Genomic DNA, 18,797 nt, shown 5'->3' with positions numbered 1-18,797 from the left:
TGCAGTGAGCGTGCAGAGTGAATAGCCACGAACCGTTCTTGTTAATGCACAAGTTCCTCTTTGTTCACTTCGTTCCAGTCCACGAGAGTTTGGTACCGTCCGCCCAGCCGCTCTTCTTCATCTCTTAATGTCATGGTTATTTCTTTGTTTTAACGTATTGTTTTTTTTGTTTTGTTTTATAATGAGATTAGCTTTCTGAACGTTTTTACATTAAAACCCCAGTGCCAAACAAATTCCATTCACAGCTCAGCTCAAAATCTTCTTCATGGTGGTTCAGATTTATGAAGTTTTATCAGTTTTCTTAAGCCTATGAGAGAATTGCAACACTGCAATAGGCCAATAGGCCTGTTGCAGTGTTCCTTATGTTATTACGTTCTTTTACTGACCTGCACAGCCTTTGGAAAAAAAATTTTTTTTTAGATCGATGCGTAATCCGGGAAAGGTATTTCCCATGTCGAAAAAAAACAACTTTCTTAAGAGATCTTAAGGTTTAATTTAGACCTTAAGGTTCAAAAGCTGAAGTTAAACACCATCACATAAGAACTCACTGGTTATAATTATAACCATAATGTTTAAAAAGTGGACGGGTAAGCCAGCGGAAGGCCTCGGTCATTTGACCAAAACCTCTAGCTGTGGGTCATCATATGACTAAGACCCGCGTCACGAAACACTTGTTTCCTGATAAACCTGATACATACCTTGAAGAGGCCCAGGAGTTATAGCTCGACATATTCAAAAAGTCTAGCACTGTTGCTTCATATCTTCAAAAGGCCCAGGAACTGGGCCACGAACTGCAATCCAGATATTCTTGCCAGATATTCTAGTAAGTGGTATAAACCTTGGTATTAGATACCGTCAAGTTGGGTTAGAAAGACACGTGAGTAAACACTAGGACATATTAGAAAGCGTTTTCTGTCCTAGTGTTTGTTTACGTGTCTTTCTAAACCATTCTATTAAGTGCTGAATGTTTGAAGCTGATCAGCACATAGTTGGTAAGCTTATGTTGAAAAAGCCGTGTTCAGTGGCAGGGTTTAGTGAAGAGGACAGGACTGTTAGGTAAGACACATATGCAACAGTTAGGTATCTTTATTTCGAAACGTTTCGCCTACACAGTAGGCTTCTTCAGTCGAGTACAGAAAAGTTGATAGAAGCAGAAGATGCTTCTATCAACTTTTCTGTACTCGACTGAAGAAGCCTACTGTGTAGGCGAAACGTTTCGAAATAAAGATACCTAACTGTTGTATATGTGTCTTACCTAACAATCTGTCGGTATTTTATACCATTTTAATGTTCAGGACAGGACTGGTTTAATGAATTTCCACGGTGTCACTCTACGGTACCTTGTGTAGTATGGATGACCTCGTCAGTGACGACTAATGAATTTAATAAAACTATATAAATATTTGTTAACCAGCTCCAATTGTTAAATTCTCTTAACTACTTCGTTTAAAATTAAAAAAAAAATGGTCCTAACAACACTTATTCTAAAGTTAATGTTTACCCAGACATTTCCATCTTTGAGAGTAGTGGAAAACACACTGACATCTCACCATTTTCTTTCTACTTATTTTTACCTACCGAGCTGCAGACAATTTGTACTCTGAACACACATGATGGAACGTGAATCCTGAAGGATTCACGTTCTAACTGTGATGACTTGTTACCGAGAACGTCCATAACACTGTATGAGGCAAGCCTGCTGAACCATTCACTAATGCACTGCTTCTCCTACAGAAGACAAACGCTCTGCCAAAAAAAGGAATCTGATGTTATCTGAGGAGCTGAGGTTTTGAAATCCTTCGATGACTTGGGCATGGTGTATATGCCATTCAGCAAGTACAGAAAAATTTATTTTGAATGTTTCGAGCACAGAATCAGTATGCATGCAATAGTTGCAGTCTCAAAATCAAACGTTAAGAGAACATCCTATCCTGTTTTATAAACTAGGCGGTTTTCAATGCAGTATTGCAAGTAATTTGCAGGAACAAATGACTTGCATAGGTGTTCTGCCGATCATTCCAGCTAACCCAGTAGATCGTTTACTTCATTTGACTTGATATATATGGAAAATTTAACTCATCTTATTTGAATAACAGATTCAACATGGGTTGTGATATTAGATTTTGTAAATAACAAAAAGGCACAATACCGTGACTGGAACAATACACAAATGAATGTTAAAACGGTATCTACCTACAGGCTGGTAAATAAACACATGTGCAACAGTTAGGTGTTTTTATTCTGAAACGTTTCGCCTACACAGTAGGCTTCTTCAGTAGAATACAAAAAAGTTGGCAGAAGCCGTAAAGATGTCAAGACAATGTAATCAGTCCATCACCCTTGAAGACGTAGTTCTGAGGTAGTCAGTCCCTCAGCCTGGAGAAGAGTATTTGTTCCAGTACTCTTCTCCATTAATATTTCAATCATTGCAGTTGTTAGTGAATATATTAAAGAAAAATGGTGCTGGTTACCGCCATGCTCTGGGTATTAGACTGCATGATGAATTTAAAACAAATTCTTCTCCGAATCTAGCACCATAAATTTATGTGGTCCTGTCATGAACACTACTATCGTGTATTTAATCGCCAAGAAATTAAAAAGTTATGTTTCTGGTAGTGTTCAAGAATTAGGAGCAGATAGATTACTATTTGCCCGACTACTTGTAAGCAGATCACAATGTCCAGTAGCGTAGATCTACGTGAGACATTTTAGTTCTCTGTATTGTCTTCTGTGTCACTGTCTCTGTTTACTGGTGATGGAACTCTGCACCATAGTCAGCATAACAGCAAACTGATAGAAATCTTGAAGTCTATGCCACAACCACCACCAACACAAAGCAGCAGCCCAAACAGTAAACAAGGTCTATATAAATTAACATTACTCCACATGTAAGAATCTTTATTGCAAGTGTCGCCGTTGCCAAGCGGTGAGAGTAGCCACTTTCATTGCTGAGGTCCAGGTAATAAACCCTGGAGATTAACATAGTGTCATTAGCATGTCAGAGCTACAAGCTTTGCTTAAGTAAGACATTCAGTCATGAAAAGATCTGACTGAAGCATTTACCTAAAAAAAAAAAAACAAGTACTGGGAGTATATTGAAATACACTGAGTGAAACGTGCAAAGAAAACTCAATAGTATAACAAGGAAAAATAAGATGCACAGTTTTACACCATTCCATTATTATATCATCGATAACACACATACAGCTAATATTATTATCAAGAGGCTTCTTACCCACATTACAACCAAAGATGAACTATTTGGTTATATAGCATAAGGAATACTTCAGCATGCACTGTGTCGAGGCGTAAAGAAGTGGAAGCCTAACATACTTGGCAATGTTTTCGTAGTACACAAGAAGAGGCGACAGGTTGAAGATTGAGACACTTGTGCAACATATGGGAATCTTTATTCAGGAAACGTTTCGCCACACAGTGGCTTCATCAGTCCAATACAAAGTAGAAAGGCGTAAGGAGAGGACAAGTTTGAGGTAATCAGTCCCTCAGCCTGTTGTCGATGTGTTCAGTCCATCAGTCTTGTAGAATGTACAGTATAGGGCCGTAGACGTGGCTTATATACTGTAGTGAGGTGAGGTGAAGCGAAGCAGGAGGAGGTGGGGTCATAGTGGTACCATTCAGTGGACTGAACACATCGACTCCAGGCTGAGGGACTGATTACCTCAAACTCCTCCTCTCCTTACACCTTTCTACTTTGTATTGGACTGATGAAGCCACTGTGTGGCGAAATGTTTCCTGAATAAAGATTCCCATATGTTGCATAAGTGTCTCAATCTTCAACTTGTCGGTTTTTCAAACCATTCATCACAAGAGGCGACAGGAGGATCACTCTGCATGCTTTCAAAGTCACAGAGAAAGCGCTACAAAACCATACATTTGCAAAGAACGCAGACGTTTTAGATTTTGGTATAAGGTGTCCAGAACTCCCTCCCGTGTCTTTGTATTTCTAAAGATTTTATTTCAGTTGCAGAGATATTCCTATCATTGCCTATATCTTACGCTTTCTTTTATCTGATTACACAAGTACTTTGTTAGTGAAAAAAAAATTATTCCTGGAAAACTTTCCAGTTCATCGACTTGAGACATACTAATGTCACTTGATTCACTAGAAACACAAGAACAAATTCCTAAGCTTATACTGCATAAGCTAGAAGTATTTTATTAGGGAAGTCCCTCAACCCAGAACCAGAATAATTCAACTTGCTGAGTATCTCTGGTATATATTTTCTATGATAGACAAACTGGGTAAAGTTTCCGCTTACATTAAATTCTTTCGTACCAACATTGAAGTCAACTACGAGGTCATGACCAGGGACCAAGATGACAAAACTACGGTCAACAATTTCCATCACCATTAGGCATGGAACACGGAGGCTGGACAAATAGTTCCCGTTGTCTATGAACCACCATGCGCTCCAGGTTCCATTCTGCAGCTGATAACATGTTGGTGTGTGAAGAAAAGATGCAGTCCAACGTACAAATGTTTGACAGTCTATCTTATACAAATGTGTGCGTGAGGAAACGATGAACTGTGACAATTATTCTCTCGCTTGACAGAACTTAACAGACTCTGGCAGTGAAATTGATTTCAACGATGATGTTGATCGCCATTAACAACCTATTGAAGGGAGTTGTATAATTATCTCAAGATTAGTTCTACATTAAATCAGATTCAGCGACTTGCGTAAAATAAAGTACCAATAGATAGAGCTTTATGTTGATGGGATGTTTAACAGGATATAAAAATTAAGAAAATACAAATGAGGTTTAATAGCTATGCAACTGTCTGAAAAAAGACATTGACTTTATAGTAATTGTTTTTAGGAGGGTTTTTTAGGTGTCAGCAATACCTATACAAATGAGACCTTAAATATTCAAGCAGATCGGTAAATAATGGGGAAACTGAAAATATTCCGGAATTTGTTAGAGTAAATCTTGATGAGGCGACACACCATAGTGATACCACGGAAGCAGTTCCTCTCTATAAGCCGTGTCTGATGAACCTAAACCACTCCCACCTTTTCATCACAAAACACCGTAAAACTGCATATGTTCTATTAACAGGCACTGAAAAGTTCTCACGGAAATCAATATCACATTTCTTTAACAAAATTTTCACATTGTCTGCTGCACATACCAGGATGAATCGAAACATTTCTATGGGTAAGAAAGACTAGCTGTGTATGAATGGCATGCAATACCATGGAATTACGTAACATTCATAAACAGCTTCAGATACAGCAGCATCTTGCAATCTTGGTTTAGAGGACATCTCCACGGCTTTCTTAAGTACTACTGGCCCACCCCTTGGGTATGACCTACTTCCACTGGGAAATCCCGTCTACCAGAGACAATGTCTTCGTCTGCTGCCCGTCCCTCACCTGACGCCAGTAAATAAGCGCTAAACTTCATGTCTGTGCCTCAGGTTGTTCAAGACTACTGTACTCTTCACCAACTACAAGGCTGAGGGACTGATTACCTCGTCTATTGTATATAGTTCCACATTCTTCCCATTATGTCTAATGTAGACGTTTTGCCACTGGATGGTGAAAGGTCTACATTAAAGATACGTAGGTGCTGCACTTGTCTAATTCTTCAAGATAGACCAACACTGAAGGTTTGAAGTCAACCAGAAGAGGCATTCTCCAGTTATTGCATGAAAACCAGTAATGCAGATTATATAATAAAACTGACAAATTACGACTTATGCAGCTCACTAACACACCAGCTAAAAGACGACCTAATTAGATGTATTCTCGGTTTCACAGTTAAAATACAATGTAGATAGAGGGACTGATTACCTTTCTCAGTACTGGACTGATGAAGCCACTGGCTGGGGAAACTTTTCCTCAATAAAGATTCTCAAATGTTACATAAGTAAAGTAAAAGGACACAAGTGCAACTAATGTGACATTTATTGTGGCAACGTTTCGCTCTCCAGGAGCTTTATCAAGCCATTACAAACAATACATGGACACAGAGGGTATATAAAGGCTCAGAGTGAGGTGAATACTAGTGAGGTACCATTCCGATGTTCACTAGTGGTAGTAGTAGTAGTAGTAGTAGTGGTAGTGACAAAAGCAATTAATTCGTACATGAGTAAAAGGATATAAAAGCTATTACTTGGGTACTTAGGTTGCAAATATAAACTGGAATGAGGCAGGTTGTTTCAGTGTTCACTCTCTGTGCTTTGTGTAGTATAACAGGAGAGACATGTGATGGCAGGGTTTACTGTTTTCAGGAGGATTCTTGCTAAACTTCGGAGATGGTGAAGCTGCCGTTGTTTTGTTTAACCTAATTAGTATTCGAAACAGCGATCAGTGCTGATTCAAGGCATTTGCGTGTGCGGAAATTAGTTTCTTTTATCACTAATTGGGCGTCTCTGAATTTCATAAGATGATTGGTGGAATTTCGGTGTTGTACACAGGCGTTGTTTAAGTTGTCGTTCCTACATGCGTATATGTGTTCATTGAGGCGGGTGTCGAGGTTTCTTGCTGTTTCACCTACGTAGATCTTGTCACAGCCTCCACAGGGTATAGTGTAAACTCCTGCATTGACTGGTTCGTGGTGCTTGGGTTTTGTCCTGGTTAGATCCTTTATTGAAGTGGTAGAAGCGATGGCGACTCTGGTGTTAGCTTGTGAAAGTACTTTTGAGACGTTTAGTGCAACCTGGCTGTTGGGAAGAATTATAACTTTGTTGGGAGCGGTGTTGATGCGTGGAGAATTGATGATCTGAAGAGCTCTTTTCTTGCAGTCTTTGATGAAAAAAGGAAGGAAATTGTAACTCAGTGAATGTTTGGTGAATGTAAGTACATTCCTCGTCAAGAAACTCAGGACTACAAATTCGGTATGCTCTTAGGAAAAACCCGATGATGATGCCTCTTTTGGTCTTGGTATCTTGACTGGAATAGAAGTGTGTGAGATCATTTTTATTGGTGGGTTTCCGATAAACTTGAAATCTTAGGTTGTTGTCTACTTTGTGAATGAGGACATCGAGGAAAGGTAGCTTGTCATTGGACTCTTCTTCTAGTGTAAACTGAATCGCTGGTTCAACTGCGTTGAGCCTTGCCTGAAGATCCCGTACATCAAAACGTTTTGGAGTTATTACGAGGACATCGTCCACGTAACGTAACCAAGTGACGCTTGAAGGGATGATGTTGGCGAAGTGTTCGGACTCTAGGTGTTCCATGTATAAGTTGGCTAGGACGGCACTTATTGGGGACCCCATTCCCATGCCGTAGGTTTGTTTGTAGAGCTTGTTATTGAAGGAAAAACAGTTGAAGTTAACACAGAGTTCAATCAAGTCAAGAAAATCTCCGGGAGGTAAAGGAAGATTAAGGTCCTGGTTGACTTTACGTCGTAGAACCTCGATGGCTTTTTTGGTAGGTACTTTTGTGAAGAGGGAAGTCACATCCAAACTGCTTAGTTTCTTGTTACGGATGGAGAGGTTACGGATGCGGTTGAGAAGGTCGCCTGAGTGTTTAAGATGAGCGGGGCTGATGGTCCCCAGAAGGCAGGAAAGATGTTTGGCAAGAACTCCGGCTAGTTTGTGTGGAGCACTGCCTATTCCTGACGTGATTGGTCTGAGAGGAATATTGTGTTTATGGGTCTTGGGTAAACCATACATGTGTGCTGGTTTAGGGTTGCTTGGTAACAAGTACAGAAGTTTCTTCCCTTCTCTAGTGCGTTTGAGTATTTGTCTGCTTTTGTATAGAAAGTCTTTGGTGAGCGTCTCCCACTGTTGAGTGCTGATAGGTTCGTATGTAGATTGATCATTCAAAAGGTCCATCATTTTAGTGTTGTAGTCACTGGTGTTGAGTATGACGACTCCACCTCCTTTGTCGGCGGTGGTGACGATAATGTTGGGGTCGTTGGCGAGGTCCTTAAGGGCAGTGATGTATCTTCTAGGAAGATTAGAAGAAGAAGGTTCACATAAAGCTGCAGTGAGAAGGCCCTGTATATAACCCTTCTGGAAGTTGCTGTCACTGTGTCTATGGTTCCTGGTAACAAGATTGAGTTGATAGTTAGGTTTGCGTATGTTGGTGGTAAATTTGAGTCCCAGACTCAGTGCTTGTTTCTCGTAGTCGGTTAAGGTGCGTGACGATAAGTTGTTTATCAGGGATTCGCGTCCCATTTCCTTCCACCGACTGTTAGTGCAGAGGTACTGAAGTTTGCGATTGAGTTTGATCTTCTGTTGGAGGTTAGCTGTGGTGACTGTGCTGAGAATATGCTCAGCAGTGTGTTGGTCAATCTGAAGATTGGCCCTCATATTCCTTGCAGTTTCAAAGGTTTCCTTAGCGATATTAGAAAGTTCTTCGGCACATTCAGTTAAGTAAGCTTGGGTAGCTGGAGAGAAGGGGTGCTTGGAGTGTTGTGCAGGAGTAGACTTAGGGATCACCTTCTCTGCCAGGCAATCTTGTAGGAAGTTGTGTCTGTTGCGATAGCTGTGAGCGCGAAGAAGGGTGTCCAAATAACGTCTGCATGAAATGTCCATTATGTTGCGGTGTCCGACAGATTGTAATAAAGTTGCGAAATGTTGCCACAATAAAATGTCACATTAGTTGCACTTGTGTCCTTTTACTTTACATATTGTCTGTAATTCTACCAACTTTATTGTTACATAAGTGTCTCATTTTTCAACTTGTCGGTTTCCTAGTGAATTTTTCTTCATGTTAAATATATTTGGGTTTAATTCAACTGGATTTTACTCTTCCTGTAACTTCCTCTTGGGTTTTCGTATATAACTACAGAAAAATTACTAAGTGAAGATTCGTGGAACGACTGACATATACAGGTACCTTCTTCACACTCTTATATAGACCGTTCTAGTAATTAGTTCCCAGATTTTCAACACTGGTGTATCCTGTGTCGCTGCCATTGTCCAACTTGTAATCTGGAAAATGTATACAACTGTTTTGCCTTAAATAACTGAAGTATGACTCTTCAAGGATGCTAGTGAGGCGCTATGGATCCAAGGAACTGGATATAGCCTCTACCTTGAATCGAATATGAATGCCTCCCATTCCCTAGCTTATATATTGCACCTGCGGGTCAAGCGCTTGTTTGAGGAGGTAGATCATGGTAATGAATATGATATTGTGTATATGGACTTCAGTAAGGCTTTCGATAGAGTTCCACATCAGAGGCTATTGAGGAAACTTAATGCACATGGAATAGGAGAATTTTTTTTCCTGGGTAGAGGCATGGTTGACAAATAGGCAGCAGAGAATTTACATAAATGGGGAGAAATCAGAATGGGGGCACGTCACAAGCGGTGTTCCTCAGGGGTCAGTGTTGGGCCCGTTGTTGTTCAAAATTTACTTAAACGAGATAGATGAGGGAATAAATAGCGACATAAGCAAATTTCCTGATGACACCAAAATAGACCGTCCAATTCATTCTAATGAGGACACTAGAACACTCCAGGATGATTTGAATAGACTGATGCAATAGTCGGAGAAGTGGCAGATGCAGTTTAATATAGACAAATGCAAAGTTCTAAATGTTGGACAGGAAAATAACCATGCCACATATAAACTAAATAATGTAGATCTTAATACTACTGATTGTGAAAAGGATTTAGGAGTTCTGGTTAGCAGTAATCTAAAACCAAGACAACAGTGCATTAGTGTTCGCAATAAAGCTAACAGAATTCTTGGCTTCATATCTAGAAGTATAAATAATAGAAGTCCTCAGGTTGTTCTTCAACTCTATATATCATTGGTTAGGCCTCATTTAGAAAATGCTGCTCAGTTCTGGTCACCGTATTACAGAATGGATATAAATGCTCTGGAAAACGTACAAAGGAGGATGACAAAGATGATCTCATGTATCAGAAATCTTCCCTATGAGGATAGACTGAGGGCCCTGAATCTGCACTCTCTAGAAAGGCGTAGAATTAGGGGGGATATGATCGAGGTGTATAAATGGAAAACAGGAATAAATAAAGGGGATGTAAATAGCGTGCTTAAAATTTCCAGTCAAGACAGGACTCGCAGCAATGGTTTCAAGTTGGAAAATTCAGATTCAGGAAGGATACAGGAAAGCACTGGTTTGGTAATAGAGTCGTGGATGAGTGGAACAAACTCCCGTGTACAATTGTTCAGGCTAAAACGTTGTGTAGTTTTAAAATAGGTTTGATAAGTACAGGAGTGGGTGTGGGTGGGTGTGAGTTGGACCTGACTATCTTGTGCTGCTGGATCTGGTGCCGTGCTCCTTCCTTGAGGGGAGGTGACCAGACTGGGTGGGTAATTGGGCTAATCCAGGGGGGGGACATGGATCTGCTCCGCATGGGTCAGTAGGCCTGCTGCAGTGTTCCTTCTTTCTTATGTTTAATAACTGACGAAGTTTAAGAAACGGATAAAAACTTTTCTTGAATTCAGACTGTGTAGGTGTAATTTTATTTTAATTATGTTTATTAACTGTAAAATGCATCATCGTATCGCCTTCAAACTTTTAGTACTGATGTTTCCATCAAACGAAGCTTCGACTTGATTTTAGATTGAAGATTAAGACACAGGTGCATCAGTTGGACATCTTTATTGATGAAACGTTTCACCTACACAGTAGACTTCTTCAGTCAAATACAGTAGCAACAGTTGTAGTAGTGAAATGTAGATGTAATCAGTCCATCAGTCTTGTGATTTCAAAATCAACCTGGGTGATTACTCGTGATTTATAGATCCGACTGAGCTAAGGTTTAGAAACGTAAGTTAATAACCACAATCAATTTCAATAACAAACTGGCATTAATTTGTAGATGGTATTCTTCCCATTATGTCCTTAAATGTAGACTTTTCGCCACTGGATGGTGAAACGTCTACACTAAAGATACCCAGGTGACTGTGTCATGTCTAAGAACTTTCCTTTAGTAGCTTAGAACTTAGAACGGGTGTTTAGGTCCTCAATACAAAATTTGACCTTGAAATTGGAAACCGAGCCATATTTGCTAGTTTTCTTGCAAAGTTGTATTTGCAAAACCTTTGTATGAACTTACTCTAGTACACTAAACTTTCTAACAAATCGTGATGTGCTTAGATATGCGTGATGAATAAAAAAAAAAGAAACCATACCACGGGCGGGGACCGAACCCGCGATCAGAGTCATAAAACTCTAGACCGACTCTCTGATCGTAGGTTCTATCCCCGTCTGTGGTATGGTTTGTTTGCAGTCGTGTCATTACGATTTCGTGAATCATGATAAATAGGATCTCATACCATTTTTTTTTTTCCAGTTGACTTTGTTCATGCTAAGAATTATCAGACCTCAGCCCCTTAGCCCCTTTCAAAGACCATCCCTAGGTATGGTATACCATGGTATAAACCTTGGTAATAAATACCGACAAGTTGGTTTAGAAAGACACGTAAGCAAACACTATAACATATTTATTAGAAAACGTTTCGGTCCTGGAACCTTGATCACTTCTAAGTGATCAAGGTTCCAGGACCGAAACGTTTCCTAATAAATATGTTATAGTGTTTGCTTACGTGTCTTTCTAAACCATGGTATACCATATTCTGCCCTTCCTCTTCAGGATGCACCCTCCATTTCCCTCAACAGTATGCTAACACAAAGGTACACATATTAACTGCATGGAGAATAGCCTTTGCATTTATTTGCGTCTTATTTTGCCTGGCGATCTAACCCATATCCTCTTGGTTGTGTATCAAGCGTTCTAATATTTTTAGCTTTCCCCTTCTCTTTCATTTTCCCCTCTTCTTTACCCCGTCTTCGTTGCCTCCCTATTCCTCACCTCTACCCTCCCTGGCTGCACCTGTTGCTATTACGGCCGCCAGCCTTAACGTCATTGCGCCGTGATTTACTGCCTCGGCACTCTCGTAAAGCTTGTCGGATTGTTTAAAACGAGACTTCGTAAATTTACCGACAACACGCTCCACGCTCTCACAGGCGAAGCCTCTTTTTTCAGACTTCTTATTTGTGAGTGTCGGTGTGTAGCTTGGTCAAGGGAAGCCTGAGGTTCTGCTGTCAGCCAGAGTGCACATAACTGATCTCTTGGAAGTCAAAGAAGGGAAGACGAAGGTTCTGCTGTCAGCTAGAGTGCGAATACCTAATCGCTAGGATGTCAGAAAGGGAAGGCTGCGGGTCGGTTAATAGCCAGAGTGCACATACCTGATCACTAGGATGCCAAGGAAGGGAGAGTGCGCATACCTGATCACTAGGACGTCAAGGAAGGGAGAGTGCGCATACCTGATCACTAGGACGTCAAGGAAGGGAGAGTGCACAAACCTGATCACTAGGACATCAAGGAAGGGAGAGTGCACAAACCTGATCACTAGGACATCAAGGAAGGGAGAGTGCACATACCTGATCACTAGGACGTCAAGGAAGGGAGAGTGCACATACCTGATCACTAGGACGTCAAGGAAGGGAGAGTGCACATACCTGATCACTAGGACGTCAAGGAAGGGAGAGTGCACATACCTGATCACTAGGACGTCAAGGAAGGGAGAGTGCACATACCTGATCACTAGGACGTCAAGGAAGGGAGAGTGCACATACCTGATCACTAGGACGTCAAGGAAGGGAGAGTGCACATACCTGATCACTAGGACGTCAAGGAAGGGAGAGTGCACATACCTGATCAATAGGAAAACAGGAAACGCAATTCGATGCTTTCTTTCCGCTGTCCATTCTCCTCTCCGGTAATTGACTTGAAGCGAATTTATTTACGTTGAGACTTGCGTGTTACCCACTGTATCGTGCGTTACCCGAGCGTGCAGCCTGGTACTGTATCGTGCGTTACCCGAGTGTACAGCCTGGTACTGTATCGTGCGTTACCCGAGTGTGCAGCCTGGTACTGTATCGTGCGTTACCCGAGTGTGCAGCCTGGTACTGTATCGTGCGTTACCCGAGTGTGCAGCCTGGTACTGTATCGTGCGTTACCCGAGTGTGCAGCCTGGTACTGTATCGTGCGTTACCCGAGTGTGCAGCCTGGTGCGTTACCCGAGTGTGCATGGTACTGTGCGTTACCCGAGTGTGCAGCCTGGTACTGTATCGTGCGTTACCCGAGTGTACAGCCTGGTACTGTATCGTGCGTTACCCGAGTGTGCAGCTTGGTACTGTATCGTGCGTTACCCGAGTGTGCAGCCTGGTACTGTATCGTGCGTTACCCGAGTGTACAGCCTGGTACTGTATCGTGCGTTACCCGAGTGTGCAGCCTGGTACTGTATCGTGCGTTACCCGAGTGTGCAGCCTGGTACTGTATCGTGCGTTACCCGAGTGTACAGCCTGGTACTGTATCGTGCGTTACCCGAGTGTGCAGCCTGGTACTGTATCGTGCGTTACCCGAGTGTACAGCCTGGTACTGTATCGTGCGTTACCCGAGTGTACAGCCTGGTACTGTATCGTGCGTTACCCGAGTGTGCAGCCTGGTACTGTATCGTGCGTTACCCGAGTGTGCAGCTTGGTACTGTATCGTGCGTTACCCGAGTGTACAGCCTGGTACTGTATCGTGCGTTACCCGAGTGTGCCGCCTGGTGCTGTATCGTGCGTTACCCGAGTGTGCAGCCTGGTACTGTATCGTGCGTTACCCGAGTGTGCAGCCTGGTACTGTATCGTGCGTTACCCGAGCGTGTAGCCTGGTACTGTATCGTGCGTTACCCGAGTGTGCAGCCTGGTACTGTATCGTGCGTTACCAGAGTGTGCAGCCTGGTACTGTATCGTGCGTTACCCGAGTGTGCAGCCTGGTACTGTATCGTGCGTTACCAGAGTGTGCAGCCTGGTACTGTATCGTGCGTTACCCGAGTGTGCAGCCTGGTACTGTATCGTGCGTTACCAGTGTGTGCAGCCTGGTACTGTATCGTGCGTTACCCGAGTGTGCAGCCTGGTACTGTATCGTGCGTTACCCCGTTACCCGAGTGTGCAGCCTGGTACTGTGTCGTGCGTTACCCGAGTGTGCAACCTGGTACTGTATCGTGCGTTACCCGAGTGTGCAGCCTGGTACTGTATCGTGCGTTACCCGAGTGTGCAGCCTGGTACTGTATCGTGCGTTACCCGAGTGTGCCGCCTGGTACTGTATCGTGCGTTACCCGAGTGTGCAGCCTGGTACTGTATCGTGCGTTACCCGAGTGTGCAGCCTGGTATGGTATCGTGCATTACCCGAGTGTGCAGCCTGGTACTGTATCGTGCGTTACCCGAGTGTGCAGCCTGGTACTGTGTCGTGCGTTACCCGAGTGTGCAACCTGGTACTGTATCGTGCGTTACCCGAGTGTGCAGCCTGGTACTGTATCGTGCGTTACCCGAGTGTGCAGCCTGGTACTGTATCGTGCGTTACCCGAGTGTGCCGCCTGGTACTGTATCGTGCGTTACCCGAGTGTGCAGCCTGGTACTGTATCGTGCGTTACCCGAGTGTGCAGCCTGGTACTGTATCGTGCGTTACCCCAGTGTTCAGCCTGGCACTGTGCTGCTACCACCATTACCACCTACATTACCACTACCACGATTTAACAATATCACCACCACTACCACCTACGCTACCATTGCAACCACTACCACCTTCACTACCCCCACCACCCACTACCATCCCTATAACCATATAACCACCTACAACCACGGCCACCACCACCCCTACGACCACCGAGCACTACCACCCCTTCAACCACCCACCACCACCACTACCACAACTACGAAGACCCACCACCCCTACGACCACCCACTACCACCACCCCCCCAACAACCACCACCCACCCAACAACCTCCCACCACCCCAACAACCTCCCACCACCCCAACAACCTCCCACCACCCCAACAACCTCCCACCACCCCAACAACCTCCCACCACCCCAACAACCTCCCACCACCCCAACAATCCTCCACCACTCCTACAACCCCCCACCACCCCTACAACCCCCCACCACCCCTACAACCCCCCACCACCCTTACAACCCCCCACCACCCTTACAACCCCCACCACCCCTACAACCACCCACCACCACCACCACCCCCCAACAACCACCCACCACCACCACCACCCCCCAACAACCACCCACCACCACCACCACCACTGTTACCTAACACAGCACCTCTGAAGCCTGGCCCTGGCTTCCTCCCCTCCATGTTTTTACACCCTCGACCATTATAAATTCAACACACCACTAGCCTTGAGGGTGTGCACCCCGAGCATGTGCACCTTAAAGTGTACATATTCTAATGATAGTCATGTGCACCTCGAGTATTCACGTCTTACAGCTAGCCACGTGCACTCTAAAATTATTTTCTAATAGCCTTGTGCACCCTAGATCGAATGTACACCTTTTATACCTAGCCATGTGCACCTTAGTGCACTTTGGCTCGAGTTCACATGCTTTACATTTAAGCATGTGCACCTGAGATCGTGTGTACATGACGAAAAGTAAGCGTGTGCACCTGAGATTGTGTACATGAAAGCTAAGCGTGTGCACCTGAGATCATGTGTACATGAAAGCTAAGCGTGTACACCTGAGATCATGTGTACATGAAAGCTAAGCGTGTACACCTGAGATCGTGTGTACATGAAAGCTAAGCGTGTTCACCTGAGATCGTGTGTACATGAAAGCTAAGCGTGTACACCTGAGATCGTGTGTACATGAAAGCTAAGCGTGTGCACCTTAATCTTAGGAAGAACAAAAACAGCCACAAGTGGACAGAGAAGAGATGGTATTCAGTAAGAATTCGCTAACAGCCTTAAAAACCGTGGCATTAATGGCACTAGTGGTGCCACTAAGAGGCATTAATGCCACTGGCGGTGCCAGTAAGTGGTATAATGGCACTGGTCGTGCCAGTAAGTGGCGTTAATGACATTGGTGGTGCCAGTAAATTCCATTAGGGACATTTTTGGTGCCAATAAGTGGCATTAGTGAGGTTGTTGGTGGCAGTAATTGGCATTAGTGATAGTTGGTGGCAGTAAGTGGCATAGGTAGGTTGGCGGGAGTAAGTGACATTAATGAGGTTGTTGGTGGCAGAAAGTGACATTATTGAGGTTGGTGGCAAAAAGTGACATTGGCTAGGTTGTTGGTGTCACTAAGTGGCATTAATAAGGTTGGTGGCACTAAGTGACGTTATTGAGGTTGTTGGTGGCGTAAGTGAGGTTTGTGGCACTAAGTGGCATTAGTGAGGTTTGTGGCACTAAGTGGCATTAGTGAGGTTTGTGGCACTAAGTGGCATTAGTGAGGTTTGTGGCACTAAGTGGCATTAGTGAGGTTTGTGGTACTAAGTGGCATTAGTGAGGTTTGTGGCAATGTGGCTGTCGGTGAAAATATTTTTTTTAGTGACTCGGTTGGTGCCAGAAAAAAAAAAGAAGCTTTGATGCCCCAATGGTGCCAGTAAGTTGTAAGGTGCCAGTAAGCTGATTATGCAGTAAGTCTTTAAGACAAGTGCCTCTCAGGCACATAGCAGAGTGGACAGGGAAGCAATGTGGCAGATGTTGCAAGTGTATGGAATAGGTGGTAGGTTACTGAAAGCAGTTAACAGTTTTTATGAGGATAGTGAAACTCAGGTTAGCGTATGTAGGAGAGAGGGAGATTATTTCCCATTAAAAGTAGGTCTTAGACGGGGATGTGTGATATCACTATGGTTGCTTAACATTCTTATTGACGGCGCTGGATGTTAGGAGTGTTGGGAGAGGTGTGGGATTAAAAGCTAAAATATATGATACAAAGTGGGAGTTGTCACAGTTGGTTTTTGCTGATGACACTGTGTTTTTTAGAGATTCTGAAAAGTTGCAAATGCTGGTGGACGAATTTGTGAGTGTATACAAAAGAAGGAAATTAAAAGTGATCATAGGAAAAAGAAAGGAGATTAAAGTAACAAAAAATTTAGGTAATGAAAACTGGATATTAGACTGGAGAGAGGGAATATGGAGAAAGTGAATATGTTCAGATATTTTGGAGTAGACTTGTCAACAGATTGCTCTATGATAGACAAGGTGAACCATATAACTGACGAGGGGAAAAAAAAAGGTAGGTGGTGCATTGTGGCACCTGCGGAATCAAAGTTATCCTTGGAAGCAAAAAAGGGAATATATGAGAGTAGAGGTTGAAGGCAGTGGAGATAAGAACATAAGAATGGAGGAACACTGCAGAAGGCCTGCTGGCCCATACAAGGCAAGTCCTTATCAAAACGACCGATGTGTCTGAGCGCAATGTGTGGTGTAAATGTTGTGCAGAAAATACGTAGCTTGGGGATTAGGAAGTGCGGGATTACTAAAAGTATTATGCAGAGGGCTGAGGAGGCCTTAATGAGGTGGTTTGGTCATTTAGAGAGAATGGAACAAAATAGGATAACGTGGAGGGTGATTATATCTGTAGTGGAGGGAAGACGGGGTAGGGTAATCCAAGGAAAGATTGGAGGGAAGGGGTAAAAGAGGTTTTGTGTACGAGGAGTTTGGACATCCAACAGGCCTATGTTAGATTGTTAGATAGGATTGAGGGGAGACAAGTGGTATTTATGACTTGACGAGCTGTTGGAGTGTGAGCAAGGTAACTTTTATGAAGGAATTCGGGGAAACCGGTAACCCTGACTTGAATCCTTGAGACAGGAAGTCTAGTGCCTGACCTCTGAAGTAAGGGGTGGAGATACTGTAGTGTGGAGGGGTATCTGAGCTGTAACATCAGCGTGCCTCGGGCAAGACAGTGCAGAAGTGATTGATAGTAAGCGTTTTTTCTTTTTTCGGGTCACCTTATCTTGGTGCGAGACGGCCGGTGTGTTTTATATATATATATATATATATATATATATATATATATATATATATATATATATATATATATATTATAAAATTTCTTTGGATAAATGGACAGGTACTCGCACGTTCTGTCATATATGCCTGAAATATTCGGTGAGGTTGGAAGAAAGTGTGCAGAAGTCTGTGGAAGCATTTATGGCTGGTTTGTTAGATTTAGTGAGTATCGGCGCGGCTAATGATAGCTCTCACCCGCTCCACTACATGAAGAATGATTTAAATTCAAACCTTCTCTTTGTAGAGCACAATATTCGTATATTGACGGCAAGTTATTGTTAGTAGACATGCAAGAGAGACATTCTGCAGTAGTGGGGGAGGGAGAGAGGGAGGGAATTACTGATGTTGGGAGGAAGGGAAGGAATGATGGTAGGAGGGAGGGAAGGAATGATTGGAGGGAGGGAGGGTGGGAAGGAATGATGTTTGGAGGAAGCAAGGGAAAGAATGATTTTAGGAGGGAGGGAGTGAAGGATTGATATTTGGAGGGAGTGATTGGAAAAAGAGAGGAGTGGAAATGAAAATTAAAGGCAGGAAGGATGTGGGAGATAGTGAGGGTGATAGGGTGAAAGTGTAAGGAACAGAAAGACAGAATAAAGATGAAATCAAGGAAAGAGGACTGAAAGAGGGAGGAGGGATAGTAGGGGAAGGAGTAGGTAGGTGTGTGAGGTGGTAGGTAGGTAGGTGTGTGAGGTGGTAGGTAGGTAGGTGTGTGAGGTAGTATGTAGGTGTGTGAGGTGGTAAGTAGGTGTGTGAGGTGGTAGGTAGGTGCGTGAAGGTGGTAGGTAGGTACGAGAGGTAGTAGTGCCAGGGAGGGTAAGGGGGAGTGTGTGGAGGAAATTTGAGGGGACTAGTGTGTGGTAGGGGAGAGTAAAGGGGTACACGCAAAGACAGTGTATAAAAAAAGGGTCAAATGGATGTTAGAGAGTAAAAACAAATGGTAGAGGTGATTAAGGAAGAATGAAAGTTCTGGTTCGGGTCAGAGGAAGTACCGTGGTGAGCACAGGGTTTTGTGGAAGGGGTAAGGGAGCGAGCAAAGGGTTTTGTG

This window comes from Cherax quadricarinatus, chromosome 50 (genome assembly GCF_038502225.1).
Source record: "Cherax quadricarinatus isolate ZL_2023a chromosome 50, ASM3850222v1, whole genome shotgun sequence".
In the NCBI taxonomy this organism is placed as follows: domain Eukaryota; kingdom Metazoa; phylum Arthropoda; class Malacostraca; order Decapoda; family Parastacidae; genus Cherax; species Cherax quadricarinatus.
This window is presented reverse-complemented; position numbering follows the sequence as displayed.